The sequence below is a fragment of the Bombus vosnesenskii genome, unplaced genomic scaffold (assembly GCF_011952255.1).
Source record: "Bombus vosnesenskii isolate JDL3184/JDL3185 unplaced genomic scaffold, Bvos_JDL3184-5_v1.1 scf7180000014399, whole genome shotgun sequence".
In the NCBI taxonomy this organism is placed as follows: Eukaryota; Metazoa; Arthropoda; class Insecta; order Hymenoptera; family Apidae; genus Bombus; species Bombus vosnesenskii.
Genome location: NW_022883447.1, coordinates 25,303 through 42,109, shown reverse-complemented (window position 1 = coordinate 42,109; position 16,807 = coordinate 25,303). Strand labels below are relative to the sequence as shown.

Below are 16,807 nucleotides of genomic sequence, written 5' to 3'. Positions count from 1 at the left end.
ATCCTACCATTTTGCTGCGTCATGTCTCGGATATTCGGGGATCGCGATCGTGGTTTGCGACGACCGTCGAGGAGCAGCGCGCGAATTTACGCTACTGGTCCGCGGACTTCGTGACTGGGGACGGTTCGATTCCTCGCTGTCCGCTGTTGTCTGTCCGGACTGTTCTGGGCTTATTTCGTGGATCCTGTCTGCCACTGTGGTGAGGTCATTCGAACTTGTTTCCATTATGGCAGCCAGGATCCGTTGCACATTAACTGGGTGGCGGTTCTTCCGAAGCGTCAGAACGAGGTCGTCAGAAATCGATGGGGCGGCTAGCTTCTTCAATTCTCTGTAGAATTGGGAGGGTGTCCTGTCTCCCATTTTTTTACTTTCAAACAACCTCCGCACTCTTTTGCGACAGCATAGCGCAAACGTGGCTACGATTCATGTACGGATTCCGGCCTGCTTCAGACTTCGTATACGCGTACATCGACGATCTCTTGATAGCCTCGGAAGACGAGCAGCAACACCGCGATCACTTGCGAACCTTCGAACGGTTAAACGATTACGGTGTCGTAATTAACCCCGCGAAATAAGAATTTGGTTCGAGCGAAATCACATTTTTAGAATACACCGTAAACGCCGATGGAATTAAGCCGTTGGTCGAGCGCGTTAAAGCGATTGTGAACGTTCTAAAGCTCGCTACTAAGCAACTGCGAAGGTACCCCGGTATGATTAACTTCTACCAAAATTTCACATCAGCGGCCGCAAAAATCCTCCAACCACTCAACAATTTACTAAAAGATGCAAAAAAGGACAACGCGCCCATCGAGTGTTCGAAGCAGACCGAAAATAGTTTCCGCGAGTCGAAACACGCCCTCGCTGACGCCACGATGTTAGTGTCACGCAGTGGACACAAAAATCGCAAAACTGACAGATCACCAGTGATCTCCTTCCGCCGCAGTTTGAACGTTTTACAAATAAGGTGAAGAATTGAACTTTAGTAACCAGCCCAAGCTCATTATCACAAATCTCGGACAATTTATAATCGAACAGGGACAGTGCCGCGTTCGTCATAAGAGAATTGTATCATTATCGTGTCCTTAAATCGTAGCCAAAGTCAACGCGAATCAGTTCAAGTGAGTCTTCTTCAAGTGAGTCCATTGATACGTGCGGTCCTAGACCCTGCATTCCCTTATTCCATCGTGATAACTCTAATGGCTGAATTCAAGCTACAATCCTAGCCTTGTCCTTAGAGAAACGGCTAAATACTACAATAGTCAAAGCTCATGAATTCGAATTCAATGTTTCATCATAATTTTATTTCCGCTCGCAGTGCCTCTAAGCGAAATCAGTGCGCCGATGATCATCCAATGTTCAAACTCTATACGTACAGGGGAAATCTTCACGCTATCATACCGCCGCAACATAGCTCGACCGTGAACCTCATTTCGGCCGGCTCCTCTCATTTCGTTAAATAAAAGAGATCCACTAGAAGAGACCAGTTACTCGGCAATAAGAACAAAAATCGCTCATGGCATCTAAGACTATACTTCCAAACCTCCCCTACCGCCGCGTATAGCCAATAGGAAGCTGCTTCTATAATCTGTTACTAAAATACGTCTTATCCTCGACAATATTTCCCATCCATCAAAAATTCACAGAACACCGCTCTTGCCCTCCATGCAAATGTAATATTATAAAGGAACTTCGGGGCAGCCGACTATATCAAGCCGACTGTATCGAAATTCTACAGTAATTTTTCCATACTTCCAGATTTTTCCCGACACGCGATTTGGCGAGTAGATAGCTACAACTGTATAAAACTAACTAAAATAATTTTAAACCATGAGAAAGTTTCCGAAATACCAAAAATCTGCAATGAAACGGCTCAACCACGGTGGAATCCACTACGAGCAGACTCTATCTCTGCCAACAGAGGTCCATAAGGTGGCAACCTCTTCCCAAAGCTGCGAGTGGACATCGAACATTGCGCCTGGAGACATACCGAACCGTACAACAACATGGCGTATTGAGAACTAAACTTCGCAAGCCGCCATTTTGTTGGAAACTTTCGTTTAGACAATTACTCCCATTCTGACTTATTCCATGTTATTAACTCACGTGATTAAAATAACCCCACTTTCCCAATCTTAAACTATATTTACATGCGTTAAACATGGTCAACACATTCGAATTATCCCTGAATATGGTGGTAACTCAGACAGTATTCGGAGGTCACTGTCGATAATATGAGGATATCATCAAATCAAACATATACAACTTTATACGCTTAGCTCCGTACTAATAATAACCGAAGGAGCGGTAAGCAAATAACATGAAAAGTAAATAAAATTACTTACACTCAACAGTGGAACTTATCTCAGCCGACCGCAATGTGATTATGGAGGAAGCTACCATCCCAATATGGCGCCAACTGTTTAATATCGTATAAGGCATTCTCGTCCAACATAGACGCAGTAATCTCGAAATCGAACTCTGAAGAGCAGGTCACTATCACAACATGGCGCCGATTGCCAGTCACCGTAAGCGTCGCCTCTACTCGCGCCAATCAAGCGGTATTGCAAAATGGTTATATAAATCGCAATTCGATCTTGTCAAGGGTCCAGCAACAACAAGGTATCTGTCATCCCATGGATTCTTACTACCATTAACAATTTTACACACTCGTCAACAACCTAAACGTCAACATTAGCCATTCAACTTATTACCTGCACTCTAACTGGCAAGTATCATAGGCCCACGTGCAACCGTTAATTAAATTCATTCAATATTATTCAATGTAATTAATTAAATTTAATTTAAGGAATGTCACTGCAGTCCTATAAATAAATAACTACCAGGCATATCACCCTCGTCACATTGGCTCAGTCAGGAAGCTTTACTATGGAATATGGGAGTCGGTGGTGCTTTATGCGTCCCCGGTATGGGCCAAAGCGCTGTTGACCAAGAGGAATAGAAACATCTTGAAGAGGGCACAAAGGGCCGCACTTATGAGATCGTCTACGGCCTACAGAACTGTGTCGCGTGCAGCGCTGTGCATATTGACGGATCTAGAGCAGAAATTGCTGAAAATTTTGTGGAAAGGGATATTCAACGTGTACCGTAGGACGATCAGCAAAGAAGTTCACTCCAGATACTGGGATTGCGACACGGAAGTAGACGACGCGGAGCATGCGTTGTTTCACTGCCCTAGGTGGGTCCTCGATAGGACCGAACTGGAGAGCTATGTTGGCACGACATTGACGAGGAGAAATGTTATTGAGGAGGTAATTAAGGAAGAGGACAACTGGAATAAGTTCCACGCACTGTGCAGAAGAATTATGAAGGCGAGACAAAAACAGGAGATGGACGTAGAAAGAAGAAGAAGAATAGGAAGTTAGGGCCAACCCTGAAGTAATGCCTAAAGGCAGTTCCGGGGTTGGTATCTGTACCATAAGAAGAGCGGATAGAGGAGGGGTTTTTAGTCGGTATGGCAACCATCTGCTGAGTCCCACTTAACCCAATCACCCATATCACGCTGGTAAGGTGAGCCAATGTATTTAATTTGTAGGTACTGCATGCTTAGCGCTGTCAGTGATAAAGAAATTTATCCTCTTTCTCCTTGATAAGGTAAAACTGATTATATAAATAACTATTCTTATTTACGGCACAAATTTTAAAAGATGTCTGCCTATGCAAAATAGCGTCATCGCTATCACCGCATTTCTCTGATGCTGGTCAAAGCCTCCTTGATCAAGGGGCACTTTCCATGTACGGAAATTTCTCGCCGCATCGATTAGATCCATGCCAATTGCCTCGTTCCCAAGCTCACCCGCGAACAACATGCTTAATTTATTCCCGTGCAACCCTCTCTCCAGCACCTCACTCAGGTAGTTCATCTTTCATCATCAGGTAGTTCAGGTTGACCGAGTTGACGGTCTTGGCGACAGCCTTATCTTCCCACCCTCGCTCTTCTGCAGGACGTTCATGGTCTCCCTGCCCGCCGTGACCAAATCTCTAACCGCATCGCTGTCGGACCAGTAAATACCCATTACTCCCTTCATCTTTCCCGTTTTCACCCTCTTTCCATCCACGTGCACTACTGTATTCATTTCCGTTCCACTCTTTCCCTCTAACCATTTACCAGCCCTTATCCAGTCTACGGTCGGGATATTATCTGGTACCTGCTATTCAGTTTCCATAAATCGAGTAACCTCCTCCTCTATTAACGTCAGGTAGTTGTCCCGCCCCAAAGGGTCCATCTTTCTGATGTTTCCTTTAAACTAATTCCACCCACGATATGACACATCTATCCCTAACCAACTACTATTACAATTAGCCTTATGCTCACGAGCGGGAGCTCGCGGCAAACACGTCCGCAAGCAACGACGTCTCGAGTCGAACTCCAGTTTTGCTGCTAATTAAACTCGGTTGTCCGATTTCTAAGATTTTATGTGTTTTACACGATACGTCGATCTGCACATTTTTCCTAATGATAATGATATAATGATTTTCAGTCTGTAAGAGTATGAACGTCAATTCTTCCAACTTGAATACAGCAGTTGGGCAGGTTTTGACTGTCTGTTGATTATTAGTTAATTCGATTCTACATTCAGGTGAACTGATTCTATTGTGACTTGGTTGAGTAATGTCGATGATTGCCGTTCGTTTATATTTGTTTAAGTAGTGGCTATCGATAAAGGTGTATCGTTCTAAGTTGATTAGTATCAGTTTCAGTATCGGATAAATTTTTGTTATTTTCCATTCGTTGTCTTCTAAAAGCGGTACAGTTATCGTATATATAAGTTTGTTATCATTTGTCCATAATTTTAGTTTACTTAGATCTAGAATTAGTAGAAAGTTTTGAACTGAAAGATCGATATGATTACTCATAAAGTTTTGTTTCGTTATTTGGTCGAGTATTGTTAAGAATTGTTTAGGTTCCATAATTTGCGGGTTTATGATTCCTTGTTTTCCTGATACGATAGTGTTAAAAATTTCGTCGATGTTAATATGGAACTCCGATATGGTAAATTCAGTTTGAATTAGTAAAGAGATCAATGTTTCGTTTTTCTCCTTATGGTTTTCAATCTTGTGTATGACGTTGGTAACATTTTCGAGTTGATTCGTCATGGCATAGTCTAGCACGCGTTTGATAAGTGCGGTTTGATTACTAAGGATTGTTTTTATTTTATTGTTGGAGTCAAATAATGTATCAATATTTTCGTTAATGAGTTCTAGATCTTTTTTAAGGAGAGTTCCGATGTCACGTCCCGCGGTGCGCACGCGCCGTAACGTAGACTAAAACTGCCAATAGCGCGAGTGAGCGTTTCAATTTGAAATTTAAATAAACTTTAACAATTTGTATAGAAACCAAATTCGAGCCTCAGAACTCCCACGGAATAACCCGTCACATGACGACCCCTCCACGGTAGACCTAAATATAAATAAGCGTAGCGACATAGAAGAGAGAGAAATAATTCCTTAGTTCAGAGTAGTTAATTCCTCAGTTCTTGGTGATTAATTCCTTGATTCTTGGCGATCAGTTCCCCAATTCTTGGCAAGTAATTTCTTTGTTCATAGCGATTAATTCTCAATTCCTTTAGCTCTTAATTTCTCCGTTCCTTTGCCTTTCAATTCTTTAGTTCCTTAGCTTTTCAGCTCTTAGTTCCTTTAGCTCTTATCTTTTGCTCTCAGTTCTTAAGTTCTTTAGTCCTTTAGTTCTTTAGCTTTTAGTTCTTTGTTTCATTAGTTCCCAGTTTTTGTTAGTCTTCTTAATCGACGTGTTTGTATTTGTCAATTTGTAAATTATTGAAAATCTATCAAATTAAAATCTTGTAATTAATAAGAGTGAAAACGTATTGCGAACGATTGTGACTTCGAATATTCGAAATTTCAACGAGTATTCTGGCAATATCCAATTAGAATACGAATAAACATTTTTTGTGAAGAATATTTGTCTAATAATATTATTATATTATTAGATTAAGCGAACATTTATTTTCACCAACTTTTATCCTCTCCCGTGCCAGTACTCCTGCGCGTACCAGGTTAGCCGAAACGTGGAGTTTAATTGCCAATCGCATTAAACGTCAGACAACACTACCATTTAATCTAAATTCAAAAATTAACGGCAACACAACCAAAACGAACCAAACAAAAACGTAACACCGAATAGAGTTTTAGATACTGAGCCCATGCCGTTGAGCAGTCCGAGTTTGCTTCTATAGTGTAATAACAATTTTAAGTTAATGCGTTAGGTTTTCGAGATTTCTATACTTGATTTTTAGATTGTTTATCTCTGGTATGTAAGCGCAAAGTGGTTTGCATTAACGGTTTATTAGTTCAATGTTGTAATCTATTGGTTTGATCGATTGTGTTATTAATGTAAATGTTTTCTCAAAATCTGGGTATTGTAGTACCGGAGCATCACAGAGTTTTTGTTTCAATGTGTCAAATGCAAGCTGTTATTTATCAGTCCAGTGGAATGGAGTGTCTTTCTTTGTGAGATCTGTCAATGGTTTCGCGAATTTATAAAAGTCGTGTATAAATTTTCTGTAGTATCCAACGAGTCCTGAGAATGGTTTTATTTGAGTCGCGGTTTTTGGTATTTTAAAATCTTTCACGGCCTGAATCTCTTTGGGATTGGGTTTCACTCCTTTCTTTGTTACTACGTGACCTAGATATTCTAAAATTCGCATTTGTCCGGTTGTATCTTTAATCCTAAATTTTGCAATCTTTCTAATACAATAGCTAGATTTCGGTTATGTTCTTAGATGGTGCTTCAGAATATTATGATGTCTAAGTATACTAAACAGTTATGTAATATCGTAGAATAGATTTGAATTAGAGATCGGTTGAAAATAGAAAAAACCGTGTACGTCGTCTTTCGTGGTTTGTTTACATCCAAGAGCGCCTAGTAACAGCGACGCGAGAAAGGATAAGCAGCATCAAAACAGAGGTACGGTTTCATATTTCAAGGAGTGGCAATCGAGAGGCCAGAGTATGTGAGCCGAAAAGTGTGTATGTGTGTGAGAGGACGAGAGCAAGAACGAGCACGACCGGGCAGGAGTGTGTTGCGAGAGTCAGAGCGAATTGAGTCGTTGAAGAGTAGAGTCGTTAGAGGTTTCGAGTTGTCGAAGAGTAGAGTCGTTAGAGGTTTCGAGTCGTCGAAGAGTAGAGTCGTGAGAATTGATAGAGTTGTTAGAGAGAGAGAGTGTGTGTGTGTTAGATTCGTTGTGACGAGAGTGATCAAATAACTGTAAAGTTATTTGATATAGATACGAGTATTACATTTAGTTTCCGTTAAATAAATATCGTTCTCTGCCCAATTTATATCTGTACATTCAGTTTAATATTAATAAATTGTAAGTAATAAAAAAAAATTTCTATCCTTTTTTTTCGATATTACAGTTATGTCCTACTAATCCCGGTAGTGCGGTATCCATCGTGCGTTGGAACGTTGCTGGTGCGTTTTTGAGTCCGAAGGGAATGCGATTATACATGTCTGAAATGAAAGACCACCGGAGCCTCTGGAATTTTGGATAATTCCGCAACATTGTAATCCAGAGTCTACTATAGCTGTAATTAAACAATTGTAGTTATTCAATCCGATTGTAATTGTTCGAGGTTAGTGATAGTGAGCTTTGGCTCGAGGCGACAGTCTGTCGCCCAACGTAGCCGCGGTCAAGGGATGAACGCTTTGTCTAACAAAGACATGGAGCAATTCTATAGCTCTCTTTAAAAACGAAATAGTTGTAACGCTCGACAGTAAACATTCCAACGGTCTCTGTCCCGTAGCTCGTCACACGCAGGCCCTATTCTTCGAGTAAGATGATTGCCAGATGTCGATGCGTCTCCGCAGTACATGTTCAGGTAGCCCGAGGGCCCGTTATAAATGTTAAGATTTAGCTAACTAAAGTCCTTCAATCAGACAAACGAATTTATTATCGATTTATTACACGATTTTATTATCGTTTTGTAGATTTTTAGTTTATTTCCTATGGTGAATTTAGAGTTTCGACTAGTTAGCCAGTACATCTCCCTTCTTTATATCCGTATTTTATCTATAATTGATTTAATGTGTTGTTCCCATGTAAGTTGTGTGTCTAAGTGGAGTCCTAGGTATTTAGCTTGCTTTGTTTGCGTTATGCGCGCGTCATTCAATTGAGTATTTGATGGTTTCCGTTTTCTTAGTGTAAATTTAATATGGTTGTATTTACTGGGGTTTATTTTTATTTGCTTATCTTGTAGTCATTTTTCTATTTTTGTGATGTGCTCTTGTAGTAATGTGAATGTTGTTTCTGGATTAGTGTGCCTATCTAGTATAGCCGTGTCGTCTGTGAATGTGAGTATTTTGCTGTTGGTAGTTGTTGGTATGTCGGCCGTGTATAGTATATATAATATTGGTCCTAAGACGCTTCCTTGCGGTACCCCTGCCTTGATGCTTTTACTTCAGAACATACATCCTTTATTTTTACTACAAAGATTCTGTTGCTTAAGTATGACTTGAATGAGTGGTGTATTTGTTGCGGGAAGTGTTTTTTGCTTGTTTGTAAGTGGTATTCGTGGTTCACTTTATCAAATGCTTTCTCAATGCCCATGAAGAGAGCTAAACAGTATTGTTTCTTTTCTATTGCTAGTCAAATTTCGTTCATGGGCCTGTGAATTTCCTCTATCGTGGAGTGCCTGATTCTGAACCCAAATTAGTGATCTGGTATTAACATTTCTTTCTCTATTGTTGGGTGGTTTCCATTACAGTTATAGCATTTTACTTCGTTTATCTTTCCTATGTATGAGCAGTTTGTTGTTAGGTGGTTTTCTGCACATTTGACACACGCCGGGTTTCTGTTGCAGTAGTTTTTTGTGTGTCCGTATTGTTGGTCTGGATCTATAACAAATAATACTATATTAATATAGCAAAGAAATATCGTAAATATCGATATCATTTGTAAGGCGATGCTTTTTGGGCATAGTGAAATTATGTTGATCAGTTTTTGGATATTAGGTTGAAATTAGATAATAAAGTTATAGATTTACCCGTTTTAAGGGATTGTTCAGGCGCCGTTAATTCACTGGATATGTAGCCCTGAAGCAGGATGTTTAAATTTTAGATTATATATTGTAGTGATAGGAAGTATTTTATCGCTACAATTATGAGTTTATTTGATTAAAATATCTAACGTAGTGTCTAGTCACTAAACGAATTAGTAGGTCAGCCGTGAACAATGGCAGTAATTTGTATAATAACAAAGGATAAGCCAAATATAGCAGAATGACTCATCGGCTAGCGGGAGGTTGTGTCTAATTATCAAAAGCAAAAGAAATATGAAAGATCTTAGTTTATAGGACTTGTTGACAATCAATGTCAACAATTTTTTTGTTTGGTCCATAGAATGTTTTGAGTAGGCTGTATTTCGACACACAACAAAATTGATAACATAAATAAATCTTATATATTTGTTTCAAGAAATGATGGCTTGTTTGTGAGCGGTATCTTTAGACAGGTTGTTGAAAACTAGATGTTAATTCGAATTTTATATTTTAAATAACTTCGCATGAGTTTTTTAGTCAAATCTAGCACGAATCGAACAGGTGACAACAATCTATACAGCGTTCGTGCTTGGCAGGTTTTTATTTTGTTTACCTAGTGGATGGGTATTCTGCTACGATGGCTTTAAATTTGTAGATGTATACATTAGGATTGATTGATTCTACTATCGGGAGTGGGTGATCAGTTTCAGATAGTGAAAGCGAAACAACTAATGCGCGTCAACGAAGCAAAGTTCTTTTAACGGACACAGCTAGTGATAGCGATAGGTGTAAATCTGTAGAAAATGATAATGCAGTAACGAGTGTAATAGCAATTGATGAAGCGAATTTAAGCCAACGTAATAGGAATGAAATATCTCGTTTACGTATAAATATGTTATTTGACAGTCCCCTATCGCGTAGTCGGCGATCGAAGTGTTGTGATAATGAAAAGCAATCAGAAGAAAACAAAAATGCTAATATCGCAAAGAGAGAAGCGAAACATAGAGGCAGACCTAGGGGCACGGTTGAAGTTAAAAAAGGTGAAGATCCAAGAAACATCGTACAAAATAAAAAGAATGGATTAGAAGAACAAAGACATGTCGAAGAAAATACAAAAGAAGAAACTGCAGAGACAGTAGTTAATTCAAAAGGTATATCAAATAATAAGTGCGATTTATATGATACTGAAAGAGCTATTGAAATTAATGATAGCGTTCAAAATATTAAATTTACTGAAGATAGGAGCCACATTCAAAATGATATGGAAGATGTAGTAAAAGACTCACAAGCATTATCTAAATTAGATAAAAATAAATTATTAAAAATAAGAACTGAACTTAATAAAATTGAAGATACAAAAACTATTTTATAGAATAAAAAGAATTCATTAGTAGGAGAAAAAGAAGTAGGGGAAAGGAAAAAAATATACAGATAGAAATTACTTCAAAATGTATATCAGATGTTAAATGTGATTTACTTTACAAAAAATATGAAAATATTGTTGAAGTTGTTAATAATAATAAATCATACAGCGAAACACAAAGCTTAAATCAAGATCTTAAGTCCATAGAAGAAAGAAAAATCAAGCTCAACATGATGCAGAAGATATAGTAGAAAGTTCCTAAGAAACATCAGAATTATTAAAAAGAAAAAAGTACTGAAAAATAATGTTTTATTAAAATTAATAAAGTGGAGGATATTTCTTGTTAGAATTTAATCTTGGAATTAGGATTAATATTCTGTGGAAGACACAATGTTTATGTTGAAATAATACAATGTGATATTTATTAAACAATTATTTCAAGAGTTATAAATGTGCGTTCTGGAATGTAGACAGTTTGCTAGTTATTCACAGACCGGCTTAGTGACCCATGGCCCTTGAAAAGGTTTAGAGCCCCACTCTCTATGCAGTAATGAGTGTGACCTATGTGGGTGTCTGTGTGGCGTCACATGTGGCACAGAACCTTCTAGTAGCTTCTCGACGTGCCCATCTATAATGTTCCATCCATATCCTCACGCTTCTTCCGGCGTCTTTTGAAAAAGCATGCACGTGCTAACTGCCGTGGTGCATCTCACGAACGCACGCTGGTGGGGATGGCGCTGGGCAACGAATGGAAGAATCTGTACGATCAAACACTCTATCCGCATGCGACTGATATCGTTGTATTCCAACATTTCTCCTTTGATGAAATGCTATGATGCTACAGCTGAGGATGAGGAAGTAGGTAAAATTGTTTCAAATGATTGTGATAACGACAATATCGAAGTTCCTAAAGATAACTTTAAGGAATTTGAAGAAACCAATGAAATCAGTATCAGTGAACCAAAGATTTCTGAACTCCTATTATAGAAAATAATTTATGTGATAATGAAAAGGATAGTGTATCTGAAGTGCAAAAAGTAAATGATGGATCAGTGGATTAAATCCTTGCTTGAGTTATCATCGCCTAAAAATAATATCAAACGCCAGACAAAATTTAAAAACCTACTCAGTATAAGGACGTGCAGCTCATATGTTCGAGTCAGTAACAAAACAAGTGAGAATGGAAGCTGAAGACTATGTAATAAATTTAGATGAAGAACATACAGTTATAAAAGTAAAATCCCAAGGGACGGACAATGATATATTCCTTGAAAAAGAAAGAACAAGCACCTATGTTGAAAGAAGTTGATAAAATAACAGCAACATGTAGCAGCAGACAAGAGAAAATAAGTCAAATTTCTGAAGAAGAAACGATGCTCTAGAACTCGAAATTTCTCGAGTGGATATGCTAAACAACAAATTTAACGAACAGTTGAAAGAACGTGAAACAGCAATAGAAGACTTAAATAAATTGTTAGAGAATCAATCAGAAATTCATAAAGTTACCTTAAATGAAGCAAGTTTGAAAATTTCTGATTCTGAGAGCGTACTACGGTGTATCGAGAGCCATATAACAAGCTGCATTGTTAAGAGTATTATTCTTTTCACTTTTCGTTATTGGCTTATCGCCCTGTTAGTTTTAGATTGAGAGAGTGAGTCCATTCCAATCACAAGGGTTAATAGCATGGAATAAGTTGGAATAGGAGGAATTTACTAAGCGAAAGTTCCCGACAAAATGGTTGTTTGCCAAGTTTTATTTTCGAGACACCATGTTGCTGTGCGGATCGATATGCCTCCAGGCGCGATGCTCGAGTTCCATTCGCAACCTCGAGTAGAGGTCGCCACATTACGGACCACTTGTTTGTTGACAGAAATAGAGCTGTTCTAAGTAAGTTCCGTTGTTGTGCTGTTATTTCATTTATAAGGAGGGCAAGCGCTGTTTCCTCTTAAATATGTGATTGATGTGAAACATTGTCAAGGAACAAAACATAGTTTAATAATGGATATATAGATTTAGCTTCATATTGGCTATACGTGGCGGTAGGATATGTTTGAAGATCTTGAGTGCTGCAAGCGATGCTCTGTTCTTACCGCCGAGTTACTTGACTCGTCTAGGGGATCGTCGCCCTATTATTTAGTGAAGTGAGAGGAACCGGTTCACTGTTGAGCTATGATGCTGCGGTATAAACGTGAAGATTTCCCCTATAAGTTTAGAGTTTGAGCTTTGTATTATAGTATTTAGCCGTTTCTCCAAGGACAGTGTTAGGGTTGTGGTTCATATTTAGCCATCAGATATATCGCGATGAAATAAGGGAATACAGAGTTTAGGACAATCTAGTTTATTATTCGATGGAATTTGACTGCAAGAATTTTTTGAGTCACTTGTTTCACGAACTAATCGTATTTATTTGTTTCGCTCTTCGATAATATTCCAAATTTTCTTTTGCCATCGCCTCCTTAACACTAACAGTGAGCGTTGAGAGCAATCTTGATGTGAACAGGATGATCAAAATTTTTACACGACACGCAACAAGGTTGATTTGTGTTATCCTCGCTTTCTTCGGTACAGGAATCTGGATTAATACATTCATCTGGATCATAATTTATCGTTGAATTTAACGCTGCGGCAGTCTGTTGCAGTTAAAAGCCACATGGCCTAAACGTTGGCAAGTCTTACATTGCATTTCATTTATTAAATATAATTGCTGGTGAAAGGTCGGAGGCAAAATACTGAAGATCAGTCGAAGATCAGAAATTGAAGAAAATTTGAGGCTGGCTTTTGACACTAATCTCATCAGGCCCGGTCACATAACTGGTTTCAAAAGTTGAGAAATCAATTAATCGGAGAATATAACAATTCACATAAAGCTAGATGAACAAAAGAAATAACGATAAATGTACAATTTTAAATTAGATCTTTAAACCAGTCATTTGGCTAGCCCTGGTAAGGTTAGTGTTTATTAAATAGTTTAGTAGTCGTTGCGCGACATTTTAAATATTCATTCGTATGTTCGTATATTATAGAGAAAATATCAATGGACTTCAAATTTTCAACCGCGAGAAAATTATTCGCTTACCACATTTTTCACCTAGGAATAAATAACTTTTCTCTTTTATTATTTTCATAATAGTATTAAAAGCGAATACGCACTTAAAAAGCGCTTAACCCTTCTTCTGCATACTTGGTCATTTCCGACCGATAATTTTAAGTAATTTTTCATTTTCTCCATGCTATTGTTTCAATCTTGCTTTGTTTAACGAAATTAAGATTATAAAGTAAGGTAACTAAGGTAATAAGTTAGACAATTTTATGTTAACCTGTTAATATAATGATAAATTCATTTGAACCACCTCTGTTATCTTAATCAAAACAGGGGAACGACTATTTCGCGGCGTCGATTAGTAGAATCGTAGCGAGAATTTACGCCTCTCGCTGACGCGTCTTCCTCGCGACCGCGTCTCTCCGCGAAGGGTCGTAACATAATTTGATCTCACTAGTTATAATGAAAAGCAGAATGTAATCATTAATATAAATGAAGTCTTTAGAAGAAAAGTAATACATGTGATAAAACATTTAATTTGAGAAAATTAAGTTTAACAGAAGCAATGCAAACATCAGTAGGGTTCAAAACATTAAAATATATTGTTATACATACTATGAAACATAATTAACAATTCACTGTATATATATGTCGGGTTTACATTAGAATTAGGGTTAGGGGTGTGAAACGAATCTTCGTTTGGATTACACGTTGTCGTTATGCAATAGAGAAGACATTGACTAGTGCAAATACGATTATTATAGAATTTAACAAGTAACCGTGGTAATTACATACTCGAGAAACTAATGACAATGATCCTAGGTTCAATAACGAATCCGCGATCAACGGGATGATAGATGTACATGCTCACAAAATCTAAGTCGGGCTCTTTCTTAAAACGTGGAATATCCACCGACACCCTACAGACACTAAGTAACTCGCTAATACGACCTCACGAGAGAACGACTTTCCGTCGCGATAATGATGCAAGCTCATTATCACGAACAAATACAATCGGATCGAATGACGACAATTGTTTAATTACGCCTGTGATAGAATCTAGATTACGGTGTTAAGGGATTTTCTCGAAATTCCAAAGGGAAGGCTCCGATGTCCTTTCATCTCCGACATATATATGTCGGGTTTACATTAGAATTAGGGTTAGGGACGTGAAGCGAATCTTCGTTTGGATTACACGTCGTCGTTATGCCATAGAGAAGACATTGGCTAGTGCAAGTACGATTACCATAGAACCGGACAAGTAACCGTGGTAGTTAGGTACTCGAGAAACTAATGACAATGATCCTAGGTTCAATAATGGATCCGCGGACAACGGGACGGTAGTCGTACGCACTCGCAAAAATCTAAGTCGGATTCTGTGTTAATATTCGCTGACCGTAAGGAGTTAATTCTTTTTGTCGATGAGACCGCAAGGGAGAATGACTTTCCGTCCCGGTGATACCCCAGAGGAAAACTATGACGGGGTGTGTCTAAGGACACGAGATCATCGGATTCGTCGGGGACATCCTACGTTCGGAAGGTAAGGGAAATTGACGTTGCTGCTAATTGGCCAATCTCCATATCGGTAGTTAGAAAAGGATGCTAGCTGCCCTTGAGGGAGGGTTGCTAGTGGGAGACGTCGTTCGTGGAAAAATAGGTCTCTCCTGTCTTCCCGTAACTGGGACAAAGACTGTGTATCTGTTGAGGGATTTTAGGTAACTAGATATTAGTGTTTATAACGGTCCTCGGGCTAGCCGATCACGTACTGCGGAGACGCGTCGGCATCTGGTAAACATCCTGCCCGGAAAATAGGATCTGCGTGTGGCGAGCTACGGGACAGAAACCGTTGGAATGTTTACTGCCGCTACAAATCTTTCTTTTAAGGAGAGCTACAGGATTACTCAATGCCTTTGTTAGATGGAGAGTTCGTTCCGTTGACCGCGGCTACGTTCGGCGACTAATTGTCGCCTTGAGCCCAAGCTCATTGTCACAAGTCTCAAACAAATACAATTGGGTAGAAAGACGGCAAATCGTTTAATTACAACTGTAGATTTTAATTACAATGTTTTTATGGATTTTCCCGAGGTTTCAGAGGGAAGGCACCGGTGTCCTCTTGTCTCCGACATATATAATAAAAATATGGTGGATGCAAAATGTGGAATAGATACACAACCCATGTAAAATATGACGTATTAAATATACATTTAAATTTAAAAGAATTGCATAAAACAATTGTGGCAGATGAAAAGAGAGTTTTGCGTTTCGTCCCGGGACTACCGGTGGACTCGTCACTAAGGCTATGCCCGGTAGTCCCTGTCTTAGACGTAGAGGGAGTCTCGCTAGGTGCGGTATTTGTATCAATCGTCTTTATATTCGACCGCTAGCGAGATAGACAGACTCGTTGTCGTCGTAGCCCTCCAGTGTTGGCGGTTGGTATCCGCGGATCGCCCGGGAGGTGTTGCGCCGCGTTGATGCCTCGACCTGTCGGCGTCCTATTGATACCGATCCGCCACACAATTTAATTTAAAGGCAACTGGATGGTGCAACTGTTATGATATCCAACCCAAAGGAACAATTACGCCAAATGTTAGGAAGTCACGATGGTGTAGTTTAGAAGCAGTCATTATGAAAAAGGATCATTTGCAAAGTGTTGCGTGTGCCAGTGTAATGTGAAAATTATGAGCACACTATAGGAATATAATTGCGTAATTGTACTTTGTGAAGAAAAGATTGCTTAATAAATACTTATTATGATTTAGATAAGTAATCACGTAGTCAACGCCCTGGCCGCGTTGAGTGTACTTGTTCCCGTCAGATCACGAAAGTTAAGCAGCGCCGGGCACGGATAGTACTTGCATGGGTGATCGCCTGGGAACTCCGTGTGGCGTTGACGAGGCGCGCTGGGCCCGCCGCGCCCCCTGGTGGGGTTCGGACTTGAGCGCTAGCGTCTCAGCATCTCGTGGCCGCCAAGCAGTTCGTTACGGGAACCGGGCTGCCTGGCACGGTGGCTCCAGCGGTGAGGCGCGGTGTGACAATGGCCACACACCGCTCCATCAGTGGCGGTATTAGGTGCGCGGAGGGGGGGAGGGGGTTGCAACGCTCACACCGGTTCCCGGGCCCGCTCTCGATCGTGGAGGTTTTAGTCGGTTGGAGTCCGACACTGTCACGCCGCTTTCCCCAGAAGCGGCCTGGCGTCCGTGCGGATTTCCTCCACGTAAATATATATATAAAAAAAAGATAAGTAATCACGTAGGGTTCCTATTATACAGGTGTCAGGAAATTTAAGGGATGACTCTTAAGGCCGAAATAAGACAAAAATCAAGCATAAAGAATTGCGTCTTTGTCTTTCCTTTTTAATTATATAGACAATTGAAAATCGGTCAAAATA

The 16,807-nt window shown here is 39.5% G+C and overlaps 1 pseudogene; it reads left to right on the top strand.

The window, feature by feature from the left end:
* The first annotated feature begins 16,193 nt into the window (after positions 1–16,193).
* LOC117239851 lies at positions 16,194–16,312 on the top strand (annotated as a pseudogene).
* The last annotated feature ends 495 nt before the right edge of the window (positions 16,313–16,807 follow it).